This window comes from Pinus tabuliformis, chromosome X, assembly GCF_031772625.1.
Source record: "Pinus tabuliformis cultivar Carrire ecotype Pingquan chromosome X, CPIR1, whole genome shotgun sequence".
Taxonomy (NCBI): domain Eukaryota; kingdom Viridiplantae; phylum Streptophyta; class Pinopsida; order Pinales; family Pinaceae; genus Pinus; species Pinus tabuliformis.
The window spans coordinates 824,881,320-824,895,952 of record NC_142308.1 but is presented as its reverse complement, the minus strand read 5'-3'; the positions used below and the strand labels follow the sequence as shown (position 1 = coordinate 824,895,952).

At 41.8% G+C, this 14,633-nt stretch overlaps 1 long non-coding RNA gene across 1 annotated transcript in view; it reads right to left on the bottom strand.

Moving 5' to 3' along the window:
* Window positions 1-14,633, bottom strand: part of LOC149142309 (uncharacterized) — a 239,758-nt gene that overhangs the window by 17,525 nt on the left and 207,600 nt on the right. The gene's annotated exons all lie outside the window — the stretch shown is intronic.

Sequence of the window (14,633 nt, the reverse complement as noted above, 5' to 3'; positions counted from 1 at the left end):
TTCGTCGTTCATAGCATCTTTCCATTCTTGACGATTGACAACTTCCTCAAAAGTGGATGGCTCTATTTTTATTAACTTTGTCATATATGTTGCATACCCTGAATATCTTTGGGCTTCTTGCTTTCTCTAAATGTGCCTTTAACTGCAACAGGACCCTTTGCATCTAATAGGGTGGTGTTGTCGCGCGGATTGGCACGACAACCCTCAGACCGGGGGCTGTCACTCTGATCCCCGATCCCTCCGTTTAAGCCTGTCTCTCGCGGCTAAGGGGGGTAGACCCTGTGAGGCGATGGGGGCCAACTGCCAAACAGTTGGGCTGGGAGACGAGATGCACTAAGATGATTTTATTAATTTGATAGATCAGTGCCTTAAGAGATTGGTGCTTAAATGATTACCAGCTAGATGATATAGGAACATGAACCACAGACAGCAATCATTTATCATCAAATAAAGAGAACAATGCTTTAAATATCCAGTAAAACCACAAAGCTCTTCAAATAACGATATCCACCAAACTAAGAGAAATAAATTGCTTTAAACGACAGCGAAATTAAGAGTCATTAACCAGATATCACATTCGAATCTCGACTTGAAAACTTAGATCTCAGCATAAAGATATGACAATTCCCGAAGGTAACTGGATCTAAAACTTTCCAATTTTTTTTTTTTTTAATAAAAAAAAATGAAATCTAAAGCTAAACCAAATCCTAAAAAAAATCTAAGTTAAAATTTTAAACTTAAAATCTGATAAAAAAGATCTAACTATATAAAAACTAAGCCTAAAAATTACAAATAAAACTTTTTTTTTATTTTTATTTTTTGGCGCCGTTGCCGGGGATAGAGTTTTTCTGTCCTTGGTTCTTTCATTTCAAGCTTTTCTGTGCTTAACTTCTTGTTCAAGTGGCGACTCCACTTCCCATATTATCTGCAAGAGTGTACACTAGAAGACATCCAAGCAGTCTGTGCAACCCCACTCCTGATCCTGAAAAGGTTTATAGGGTGCGATCACACAAACTCGCTTCTCGTACACTCCTTACAAATCTTGGACAAGAAGCCCTTTCTGACATTCATTTGCTCTTTAGGGGTCGAGTTAGGCGTAGCACCATGGGTATGTATGCCCCTTGTGATTTTTCTAACATCCCAGGGTACCCCAATGATATTCCATCTGTTGGGATAGACAAATTACCTAACTTTCAAGGAGACAATGCTATTACTGCTAATTCCCATTTGCGAGATTTCAACATATGGTTGGCTAAGTATGCTAGATCCCCTGATTTTGATCATGAAGATGTCAGGATGACTCTTTTTATCTTGACTCTAGGAGGTGATGCTTATGACTGGTTTACAGAAAAACCTCCAAATTCATTTGACTCTTTACAATCAATCATTAATTCATTTAAAGAAAAATATGGAGATAAGAGAGAGGGAAGACATCTTGTAAGAGCTCTTACTCTAATGAAAAAGAGAGAGGATGAAACTGTTGAAGAATTTAATAGAAGGTTTAATGGTATTATTAGAGAATTACCTCAAGACTATAAACCTACAGATAAAACTCTCCAAGATTTTTACATTGATGCCTTTGGTCCTGAACCTTCTTATGAGTTAAGGCGTGCTAAACTTGGTGATTATCGAGATTGCCAAGCCTTAGCTATAGAACTTGAAAAGGACAAGGCAGCTTCTGGGAAGTCTGAAATCCCAGGTTATGATAGGGCTGCTACAAAACTAAAGGAACCTAAGGGAAAAGCAGCCCAAGAGCCTGAAAATGAACTTGTTCTCAAGTTGCTTCAAAAAATTGAAACCATGGAAATTAATCATAACAAGGAGATAAACACTTTGCAGAATAGGTTGATTCAAATGGAAAGAGCGCAATCGCAAAATTTTCAACCTCGAAATAATAATAACAGAAATAGTAATTGGCAAAGAAAGGGTCAATCTAGTGAGCAGAGGCCTCCTAATCCGCTTACTAATCTGGTTGATAATGCTCCTCCTTACTGTCGTGCTTGCGATGCTTTTCACGAAGAATCCTCTTGTCCCATCATCAGAAGACTCCTAGATAATGGAATGTTTGGGATAGGTGAGCAAATAAACGTAGTAGGGAGCAAGTTTCCTTTGCCTATGAATGATCGGATAGACTTAAGAATGATAAAGATCAGATGCGGGCTAAAGAAAGACATATCATGCATACTTCATCTGATAATTTTGAAACAGAAAGTTCCAGGTCATCAGTAATTGAACCTGCCAGAAAGAAAAAGCGTAAGAGAAAGAAAAAGAGAAGAAGATTTGACGCATCAGACGGCCGTGAGCAGCTTGATTTTCGGATAGGAAAAAGTCCTACCTTATGCAGAATTGGACATGGTACATCCGACAAGCAGCCGACAGATTTGCCTGAAAGCAGGCAAATGCTCAGTATGCACTATATTGAACACATCTGATGCCGTAGGGCATCCTTTGTATCGTATTTCTAACCCTACTCCTTGTTTTTTCCGCATTTTCGTTTCTGCTTTAGATAGTTAATAAATGAAGAGCTTTTATCTTTATTGTGCTTAATGTATATGATGATTTTGGAATGGACGCTACTTATTTTTATCTGTGTGTTGTATGGGTGCAGATTCTGGATTCTCACATTCCTACAGTGCAGCAACGTGTCCCCAAGTAGAGCCAGATGTTGACCACTACTGGTCAACTACCCATGCAGTACACCCCCCTTTTCTTTGCAAAAAGGGGCAGCACCTGATCAACGTGTCCGTGCCATCCTGCAGTCATCAGCAGCTTAATCATTTTGATTGTAAACCCAGTCTGCATGTATGAATTGTAAATAATCTTAGCAGACATGAGTCGTGTATGTGTATTGCCTAGGTGGACCTAACTTTCTAGTGGTAATCTACGTCCCGGAAGGTTTTTCGTCTCACCGATCCATGGATCGGCAGAGTTTTCCTTCAAACCTGACCCCAAAGCCGGGATGGATTTTGTCATTAGAACTTTAGGAGAATCCTAGTGTGTTGATCTGCTAGATTATAGTTGTGTCGCAGAACTGGGTGTTTTGTGAGGGTCTGTAAGTGGGTTTGTCCCCTTGAGATGTAAATTGTAAAAAGTCATCATGAAATGTGTCTTGAGGGTTGAAAATGTTTTAAATCCCCAGCGGAGTCGCCAAAAAAATGTTGTCGCGCGGATTGACACGACAACGCTCAGACCGGGGGCTGTCACTCTGATCCCCGATCCCTCTGTTTAAGCCTGTCTCCCACGGCTAAGGGGGGTAGACCCTGTGAGATGATGAAGGCCAACTGCCAAACAATTGGGCTGGGAGACACGATGCACTAAAATGATTTTGTTAATTTGGTGGACCAGTGCCTTATGAGATTGACCTTTTAAATGAATACTTGCTAGATGATGTAAGAACATAAACCATGAAAAGTAATCATCTATCATCAGATAACTAGGACTGCTTAAATGTCCAGTAAAACCACAAAGTCCCAAAATGACCAAATCTCAATATTGATATCCAGCAGATAAGAAAATACTAATGCAATCACAAATCATTTATCAGACACCATTTTTTAGGATAATCAGTCATGTACAGATAAAACATTCATTCCGCATTTATAAATTCGAATCTTAGCCTAATAATTCCCTGGAGATAGCTGGATTTTGGCAAAAGAGAAAATTTCATAATCGTTTTTTTTTTTTATGTAATTTCTTTTTGTTATATCGTTTGGGTTTTAGATTTGAAATCGTATAGTCTCATTTTTATTTATAGTTTTATTTCTTAGGTTTTAATGAATATATAAAAAAAAAAATGCATTTCATTGTTTAGATTTTAAGATTTAGTTTGATTTTATCTTTTTAGGATTTTAATTTGTTTACTTTTAGCATAGTTTAGATTTTAAATTTTAAATTTTCAAATATAAAAAAAAAAATAAAAAAAAAATATATATATATATATATATATATATATATATATATAAAAAAATTGAAATTTTCTCTTTTGCCAAAATCCAGCTATCTCCAGGAAATTATCAGGCTAAGATTCGAATTTATAAATGCGGAATGAATGTTTTACCTGTACATGACTGATTATCCTAAAAATGGTGTCTGATAAATGATTTGTGATTGCATTAGTATTTTCTTATCTGCTGGATATCAATATTGAGATTTGGTCATTTTGGGACTTTGTGGTTTTACTGGACATTTAAGCAGTGCTAGTTATCTGAGGATAGATGATTGCTTTTCATGGTTTATATTCTTACATCGTCTAACAAGTATTCATTTAAAAGCTCAATCTCATAAGGCACTGGTCCACCAAATTAGCAAAATCATTTTAGTGCTTCGTGTCTCCCAGCCCAATTATTTGGCAGTTGGCCTTCATCATCTCACAGGGTCTACCCCCCTTAGCCGTGGGAGACAGGCTTAAACAGAGGGATCGGGGATCAGAGTGACAGCCCCCGGTCCGAGCGTTGTCGTGTCAATCCGCGCGACAACAGGTGGATTTCAACCAATTAGGTCTCTTTCTAGTCTCGGGGATTACCACAGGTTGTATAGGTTCACTAGGACCTTCACCTTCATGATTTGATTCTTCTTCCTCCCTAGCAACTTCCTCTTCAAATACTGGAAGTTTTTCATCGTCAGAGTCCATAGGGAGATCTTTTGATTTATTGAATGCGATACTTTCGTCAAATATCACATCTCGACTGACTTCTATTCGATGTCCTCCTTTTATGTAGATCCTATAGGCCTTCGAAGAATCACTGTAGCCAACAAATATTCCCTTCATGCCTGATGGATCCAACTTCTTTCTCTTGTCCTTTGGTATATGAATATAAACAGGACAACCAAAATTTCGGAGATGATCTACGCTTGGTTTCTTTCCAGTGAATACTTCTTCAGGGGTCAAGTTATCTTGTGACTTGTGGGGACTTCGATTTTGTATGTATACAATTGTTTTTGTTGCTTTTCCCTACAGGAATTTAGGTAAATCTTGATCACGTAGCCTTGCTTTCACACTTTCTTCAATGGATCGGTTCTTTCATTCTGCAACTCCATTTTGCTCGAGATTATATGGGACTATCAACTCCCTCTTAATTCCAGACTCCTTGCAGAAAGTTACAAGTTCTTTTGAAGTATATTCTCCTCCGTTATCAGATCTCAATATCTTGATTCTCCTCTCTGTAAGGTTCTCTACTTCAGCTTTGAATTCTTGAAATTTGGTAAAGACTTCATCCTTGGATTTCATCAAGCAAACCCAAGTTTTCCTGGAGTGGTCATCTATAAATGTAATATCATATAAATGACCTCCTAGTGACTTTGGAGTCATAGGACCACAAACATCAAAATGAATAAGATCCAACATTTCTTTTGACCTTGAAGCACTGCTTCCAAATGGTCTCTTGGTGTTCTTACCCAATGCACATCCCTTGCAAACTCCTTCATGATCTTCTTTCAGTTCAAGGATGCCATTTACTATGGTATTTAGGGTTGGTAATATTTTGTAGTGGAGATGACCAAATCTTCTATGCCAAAGTTTACATGCGCTAAGTTCAATGTGAACCAAAGCTTGAGCAAGGGGAGTTATCAATATATAAAGTCTTCCTTCACAAATCCCAATCATTCTAGCATCTTCTATGCTTGAGTTTTTACCCCATACTACAACCTTTCCATCAATGAATTCAACTCTATCACCCTCGCCTTCTAAGCATGAAATGGAAAGTAAATTCTTACGCAAACCTGGAACAAATAGGATATTGTTGAGATGAATGTCTCCATTTTCCAGCTCAATCGAGGTTGATCCAATTCCTCTCAAAGGGTAGCTTTTATTGTCACCAAGTTCTACGGAGTAAGAGGACTTCCCTTTTGATAATGTCTTCAATTGCTTATGTTGACTAGTCATGTGCCTTAATGCTCCACTGTCGATCACCCAAATATCATCTTGAAATGTGCTAGTGAGTGTTGAGAATAATCCTTCATCCTTTGTAGATGCCTTGGTTACTTCCTTATTAGAAGAAAAAAGGAGATCCCATACTTCTTTGATTCCTTTCTCGAGTTGACTTGCCACCTCCATAGACTTCTTTAGGAACTTCTTCAGTGTAGTAGAGATCTTCATTATGCCCTTAGCCAACCTTAGCTCTGAAACCATGTTGAGAAATCCACAGGGCAATAGAGAGGATGAATTCTCTTTTCTTAATAACTACTTGTGATGTCTTTTTACTTTTTCTTACTTATTAACTTCTTCACTTATTAATATGTTTGTGTATCATCAAACAACTACCAAAACAAGAAGAACAATAGTACACAAAAACACAGAATGTAGGTTGCAAGCTAAGGCCAAAACCTGTCCACTTGAGAGGAAAACCCACAAATCTCTTCTCTTCTTATAGATTCTTCAATTGACGAATTCCAAGACCTCTAGACCAAGACCAATACCCTCCAAGATCAAGTCCAACCCTTCCGGATGAAGGATGTTGTGCTTCCTTTGATAAAGTCAAACCCAGTGTAATGATCCTAAATAGGAAATACAAGTGATAACAGAAAATATTCTACGCGGTAAAATACAAAACCGAAATGTTCAGCAAACACCCATATAAAAACTGTAAATGGAGAACTTCTGAGCCATTTTATTAATTTTCTGTAAGCCAAATACAATAGATGATGGAATGGTGCACCTGGGCTTGTCTCAATGGACAAGCAAGACTGAAACCAGGTAGGACAAGGGCTGAGTTGAAGGTTGCCTAGCTGCTACACCACTCTGCATTGTGTTGCCTCGAAAATTATTACTCTACTGAAGTTCGAATGGCTAGAATGGGTACTAAAACCACCCATAAAATTATATCCTTTTAACCCCAGACTCCTTGGTCAAAACCCAAAAAAACCCAAAAGGGATTTTAGTTGGTTTTGAATTTGGTTTTTCGACCCCCTTGGAGCCTGACTTCAGCTATGGCTGCCAAATTCGACCTGCTAGAAACTAGCTGCAAATCCACCTGCAAACTCCTCCAAAATGTTGGGTTTATCCTTGCTATCCAATTCCTAACTCCCCGAATGAACTCTTGGCCTGACCCAACTGCTCTCCAAGCACCACGAAATTCTGATGTGTAGCCTCTGCGCTCTCTCTGCCCATAAATGCGAATTGCAGGAATGCTGGCTCAGTTGGCTGAAAGCTCAAGCAAAAATGCCTGTCTAATGTTGCTACCTCAACTCCCTCACCTCTTGACAAGCTGTGTGATCCCTGCGGGTCTCAAACTCCCTCTGCGTGATTCCTAGCTGCCTAGAAATACGCACCCCCTTCCTCTGCGTTGTTGTTGATGTGTGTCACTGCCTCAGAACTCCTAAAAGATCCTGTAGAATAGCCTCCCTAGGGTGGGCACAGATGGTCCCCCGAAGTAGAGGTTGAATCTCCCGTGTGAGAGACTCGCTAAACAACAGAGTGAACAAACGTGTGTTTGTTTGCAAATGTCAAAGATGAAAACAATATGAGAGTTGATCTCTCTTTATAACTTCTTCAGCCCCTTAGCCTCATGTGGGTCCCTCCATCCACCCATTTGATTTTCCCTCCAAGCATATCAAATGGCTAACTCGAACTCCATGTGGGTTGCCCCCACATTCCACTAGCAACTAAATAAAGTCGATTTGGCCCCTAAGTCCCTAAGTCGGAAGTGTGGGGCCCTCTTCCTTAGTCAAAAATGTGCAAAATTGTGTAGCAACACCCTATTACTAATGTGTTTGAGAAGGGACATGACAGTCCTCCCCTCCCAAATGTTGCTTGCCCTCAAGCAACCTCAAATTTGGGTGCTCCAAAATATGATCACCCTCCCAGGTGGCATCCTCCTCTGGCAAGTTCTTCCAATGCACCAAACATTGCTTGTCCTAAAGCAATGCCTGAACAAACACCCTCTTTCACTGTGGACCCCCACTATCACTGCAAACTTCACTAGGGTCCCAAATGTGTCATTGGATCGTCCCTGATCATTGTACTATCCTATAGTGAAGAATTCCCTCGATACCAGGATCCCAAGCCAAACTGATCAACGTGAAGCCCGCCTTGCTCCACTCACTATCTTGCCAGATATGGGCATTAGAACCCCTGTGTCTATCACCGATAAGTAGAGCATTGTAATGATCCTAACAGGAATGTAAGTGATATACAAAGCATGCAAACAATCCAGCAATCAGAAAAACAAAATATACATTAAGCACCCATGGAAACACTGGAAATAGAGAACTATTGAGCTATTTTATTACTTCTTCAAGAGCAAAATACAATAGTAAAATAGAATGGTGCAACTGGGCTTGTCTTAATGGACAAGCTTGACAAAACCCAGGTGAGAAAATGTTGAACTGAAAGTTGCTACAACTGTTGCACCAAACTGAATTGCGCTGCCCCATAAAACTAATTTGTCTGCTGACTTCGAAGTTTTGGAATCACTGCTTCCCGTGCTCAGAAAATTATGAGATTTCAGCTCCTTATTCCTTGGGCTAAACCCAAAAAAACCCACGAAGGAATTGACCAAATGTTGACCTTGGAATTTTGGCCCATCTAGCTGCTGTCTGAGTTGGGACCCCTATTTGACCCCTTAGATCTACCCAGAAAATTATATAAAAGCAAGAGTGTGATCCTTGCCCAAAACCCAGAAAAAACCAGAGAGGGTTTCCCTTGGTTCCAACCTTCAAAAATTGACCTTTAACAGCTTGACCCTCCTCCAATTTCGAATTCTATTGTTGTGATTGATCTTGTCAATCTCTGCTCTCCCAACTCCAGCGATCCTCCTCAAATGGCCCTCCAAGTGATCTCCAACTTCTCCCGGCCAGCTCCAACTCTAGAATTCTTTCCTCCAACTCCCACGTGAGCCTAGTGGTGGCTCTTTACGCAGGCCCCGAGTAACTATAAATCGAACTGCTGGGATCCTGGCTCTATTGGCTCCAAAACTCACAAGAAAGGCTGACCCTTTGTTGCTCTCCCAATCCTCTAACTCTCCCAGCAAATGTTTGATCATTGATAGCTCCAAACTCCCCCTGCGTATTCTCCAACTAGCCAGAAATACTCACTCCCTGTTGTGGCTGAATGGTAGTGTTGTACGCACTCCCGGAACCCTTGAAATACTTATGAAACTGCCTTAAATCTCCCGCTTGAGAGATTCGTGGCTAAATAGCCGGTTGACTCAACTAAACAGCAGAGCGAATAGTCAAGTAATTTTGATTGCAAGGTGTAAGAATGAATCCAAATGAGAGCTCTCTTCTCCTTTTATCTTTGTGAGCCTTCCTTGCCTCATGTGGGCCCCTCCATCCAGCACTTTGAATTCCCTCCAAACCATTCGAATGGCCTATTTCGAATTCCCACGTGGGTGGCCCCCACCTTCCACTAGCAACCGAATTAAGTTGAATTTCCTCTGAAGTCCCTAAGTCGAAAATGTTGGGTTCTTTCCCTTCGCCAAAATTGTGCAAAAATGTGTGGAAACACCCTATTACAAATGTGTTTGAGAAGGGACATGACAGTCCTCCCCTCTCAAATGTTACTTGCCCTCAAGCAACCTCAAAGCTGGGTGCTCCAAAATGTGCTCACCCTCCCAGGTGGCATCCTCATTCGGCAAGCTCCTCCAATGCACCAAAAATCGCCTGTCCTCGAGCAATGCCTAAGCAAGCATTTTGTCTAACTATTGCTCCCCACTGTCACTGCAAAATGTGCCAAGGTCCCAGATGTGCCACTAGATCGTGCCTGACCTATGCACTATCCTAATATAAAAGAATCCTTCAATACCAGGGTCCTAGGAAATTCTGTCAGACATGTAGCTCCCCTCGCTCCATTCACTATCCTGCCTAGTGAAAGTACCGGAAGTCCCCTGCTCCATCAGTGACTCGCTAAAGCCTAATGGAAGATTTGTATGATCTCCCCCTGCAGTAGCCGATGCATCCCTAAAGGTTATTGAGTTGTGAAGAACTGTGATGCCCCAGTTCCCTGCTAGTCCCAGAGTGGTGCCACCATGTTGGCACTGCGCTACTCTGACTATTTCATTCTCCCCATCGTGCGCAGTCAGTTTCCTCCTCTCCTGGAACTCGATGGTGGAGTAATGAAAGAGGCGAGACACATCCTGCCTAGGCATCTCCATGGCACCAAGGCCTACCCATCCAAATCTAACTCTAAACCTGTGCAACAATAGAGAATGTCTGCCTCCCCATATGATAAAACCCTCTGTGAACCCCCATGTGTCATCCCACGAGCAAACTATATCACCTTCTGTCACAAATCCGCTCATCACGAGTGATCTATCGATCAACTGAATCCCTGCATCCCATAGCTAGAGCCGCTACGACATAGCCTTGTCAACGGATGGAATCCCTCTGGCCCTCATCTTTAGTCCCTACATGTGATCACTATATAGGCTCCATATATCACGGGCTATTCTAATGCATGCTAATCTGCCCTGTGCCTGCCACTGTATGGTACTAATGATTGCTAGGAGCCACGTGTGCCAAAGAGCTACCCCCTGAATGCAACCAAAAGATGGGTATTCGATACTCGTGATCAACTCAGGGTATTGTTAATTTTTGGTAGCATTGGAAGTGCTCTAGCCTTGAAAATTGGTGGAGAGGCAAAGGCACATGAGTTAAAGAACCCATAAACTGTTTGGGGAAATTCCACCCGGATTGTATTTTATTAAAATAATTAATATTTTTAATGGGGTTGCTAAGTCTAAACTTAGGAAAATTAAAATACTAATTGGTATTAATCAAAATATGTGTGAGAATGATTTAGAAGGCGGATCAAGTCATGTTTTAATCTTAGCCATTGATTGGAGACTCAATCTCGGTCGTTGAAGACCCAACATGAAAAGTATAAAATGGAGGCTTGGGGTTCATTTAGAAACACACACGAAAAGAACGAATTGATTACGAATTCGATTCCTAGGGCAGGGTTTGCTAAGGATTTCGAATTAAGTGATCATTCTGCAGCAGAAGGGCAGTGAGAATCTGGGAGAAGGACTTTCCGAAGAATACAGATAGAGAAGCGAAGAGAGCCAACAATGCAGAAAAGATGCCTGTCACGCAGAAGCCGGAACTGCTAGGAACTGTCGGAACAGCCGAGAACGCTGACACAGAGGGCAGACGCTGGAACTACTGCCAAAACAGCCGAGAAAGATGACACAAAGGAAAGAAGCCGGAACTGTTGGGAACAGTCGGAACTGCCAAAACAGCCAGGAAAGATGACGTAGAGGGCAGAAGCCGAAACTGCCGGGAACAGCAGGAACTGCAAGGAACAACCGAAACTACCGGGAACAATCGAAACTGTCGAGAACTACTGGAACAACCGAGAATGCTGACGCAAAGGGCAGAAGCAGGGAACAACCAGAACTACCAGGAACTACCGAAACAGCTGGAACTGTCTGGAACTGCTGAAATAGCTGGGAAAGCTAACGTAGAGGACAAAAGAGGTGATGCAGAAATAGTCGAGGTTAGCCAGTCTTGTGACGGATCAGCTAGAATTCTGCCAGGTGAAGTGAGGTAAAACTCACTTAGATTTTCCGCCAGTATTTTCTCTATAAAGAATTGCTAGATGAGCATCCTAGATTTGTATTCAGATATTTCTCTTGCATAATAATAAAACCCTCAGAGTTGCTACACCGGTTTTCCCGCATAAGGTTTTTCCAGGGACCATTGTGTCCAAAAATAAGTGTGTCCTATGTATCTTGTTATTTGCTCTGTTTTCTATTTCATGAGATCAAATATTTAATTAGCATAGGCTGCAGAAGTATTTTGCTTCAGTATTCAGAAGAATAACTTGATGAATGTAATTAAAAAAAATCAAGTAGGTGAAGTAGATTCAGATTTGCTATAGTAAGGTTTCCTTGGACTAGGAATTTTCACATGGTATCAGAGAATTGATTTGAAACAGGGAGAGCAGATCCAGTGCTGAGTAGTGAGGCGGAAAGCTGCACTTGGCAGCAATTCAAATCCCCTTGAAGGGATTGCGCAGTCCTTGCTGGGAAGCAGATCCGAGGAAATCTCTCTATGAGTGAGACGACAGAGGTACGATTTCCAGTTCATGAGTTTGCAGAGGCAGAGGGAGTGACGCAGAGCCTCAACGCAGTACTTGAAGGGTGCAGATTCTGTCAGGGTAGAAATCTGCTGGAAAAGAACGAAAACACATAGAAGGGGATTTTTCTCCTTAAAGAACTTTTCCGCAAAAAAGTTCGAATTTCTCACTTTCTAAGCAGCTGAGCAATGCTAGGTAGTGACTAGAGGAGTTAGTTCGATAGTTGGGTGAGATGGCATTGCATGGGCTCAAAGATTAGGATTGGTTGGAAGGTGTTTCCAACTATGTCATATGGAAGATCAAAATCTTAGTTGTTCTAGAGGAATATGATCTTGAGGCCTACGTCAAAAGTGTTGTAGTTGTTCCTGCTGACAACGATCAAAAGAAGAAGCACAAAGTCGAGCAGGGGAAGGCAAAGAGGCTCATTCTCGATGGAGTTCGAGATCATGTGGTCTCACACTTGCAGGGCAAGGATACAACCCGAAAGATGTGGGAAGCCTTGTTTTCTCTGTATGAAGGCTCTTCCGAACAACAGAAGATGTCCCTAGAACAAAAGTTGTAGCAGACTTTGATGCAGAAAGGAGAAGGGGTGAACCTCTATCTTCAGCGTCTTCACGACACTAGAGACCAACTTGCTGCAGTGGGGTCCACTCCTCAGCCAACCGCGATGGTGAGAATAGCCCTGAATGGAGTCTCGGCTGAATGTCTAGTTTTCGTCCAAAGCATATTGGGCAGAGAAAAACTACCTTCATGGGAGGAGATGTGGGCATCTCTTCAACAGGAGGAGTTAAGGAGGGACCTAGTGAAGGTCAACCTCACTGGCAACAGTGGGAGTGGCTCAAAGACAAAAGAGGAGGAAAACACAACTCTAGCATCGAAGGGAGAACAATAGTAGAAGCGAAAGGACATTTCGAAAGTGAAATGTTTCAGATGTGGTGAGTTGGGTCACTTTGTCTCTCAATGTCCTTTGAAGCAAAAAGATAAGGACGAGAAGCATGATCCTAAGGTTGCAGTTGCGAAGATTGATGAGGAAGAGTATACCATGAGTGCCCACACATCTCCAGGAGGGAGATGGGGCGATACTGAGTTGTAGTCAGGAAGACTCCATGTGGGCAAGATCCTAGAGGAGTCCACCTCTTGGAACAATTCCTTGCTATGGGAGCCCAAGATTCAGCAGTAGCATGATGGACTTAGTGTCAGATGATGCAGTGAATTGTTTGGAAGACAGATGCAGTAGCTTGGGACCAGAGACTGATCAGTGCAGAGCAAGGTTGGCAATAGTGCAGGAGTTAGCAGCAACGCAGAATATTCAGAGGGTCAGAATCAGCGACAGTTAGATTCCAACATTCATTGTTATGTTGAACACAGTTAAATTCAACTAATTTTGGATGTTTTTCAGTTGCTTATCTCAGCGACTGAGTTGCAGTACGAATGCAATGTTAGCAGTGGTAGTGCTAGTAGCATAGTAGATGCAGCGTTTGAGAGGGAGCTGTAGTACAGATGCAGCAGTGGCAGTGTCATGGGTAGCAGTACAGTAGCATTCAACTAATTTTGGATGTTTTTCAGTTGCTTCTCTCAGTGACTGAGTTGCAGTACGAATGCAGTGTCAGCAGTGGCAGTGCTAGCAGCATAGTAGATGCAGCGTTTGAGAGGGAGCTATAGTACAAATGCAGCAGTGGCAGTGTCATGGGTAGCAGTACAGTAGCAGCAATAGCACAGTGTTGGTGGCAAGAACAGTGTGGAAAGGGAGATGCTTCAGAAGCAGAGCAACATGCAATTGGGCATTGTTACTAGAGCACTTTCCTTGCTAAGAGGCAGTGTTAAATTTTCGTAGCATCGGAAGTGCTCTAGCCTTGAAAATTGGTGGAGATGCTAAGGCACATGAGTTCTAAAGAACCCATAAACCGCTTGGTGAAATTCCACCCGGATTGTCTTTTATTAAAATAATTAATACTTTTAATGGGGTTCCTAAGTCTAAACTTAGGAAAATCAAAATAATAATTGGTATTAATCAAAATATGTGTGAGAACTATCTAGAAGGCAGATCAAGTCATGTTTTAATCTTAGCTGTTGATTGAAGACTTAATCTCGGTTGTTGACGACTCAACATGAAAAGTATAAAATGGAGGCTTGGGGTTCATTTGGAAACACACACAGAGAGAACGAATTGATTAAGAATTCGATTTCTAGGGCAGGTTTTGCTAAGAATTTCAAATTAAGTGATCATTCTGCAGCAAAGGGGCAGTGAAAATCTAGGAGGACGACTTTCCAGAGAATACAGATAGAGAGGCGAAGAGAGCCAGCAGAGCAAAAAACTTGTCTGTCACGCACAAGCCGGAACTGCAAGGAACAGTCAGAATTGTCAGAACAGCCGGGGAAGCTGACATAGAGGGTAGAACCCGAAACTCCTAGGAATAGCTGGGACTATTGGGAACTGTTGAAACAATTGGGAAAGTTGACACAGAGGGAAGAAGCCAAAACTGTCGGGAACAGCCGAAACTGCCGGAACATCCGGGAAAGACGACGCAGAGGGCAGAAGATGAAACTGCCAGGAACAACCGAAACTGCTGGGAATAACCAGAACTACCGAAACCACTGGGAAAGTTGACATAGAGGGCGG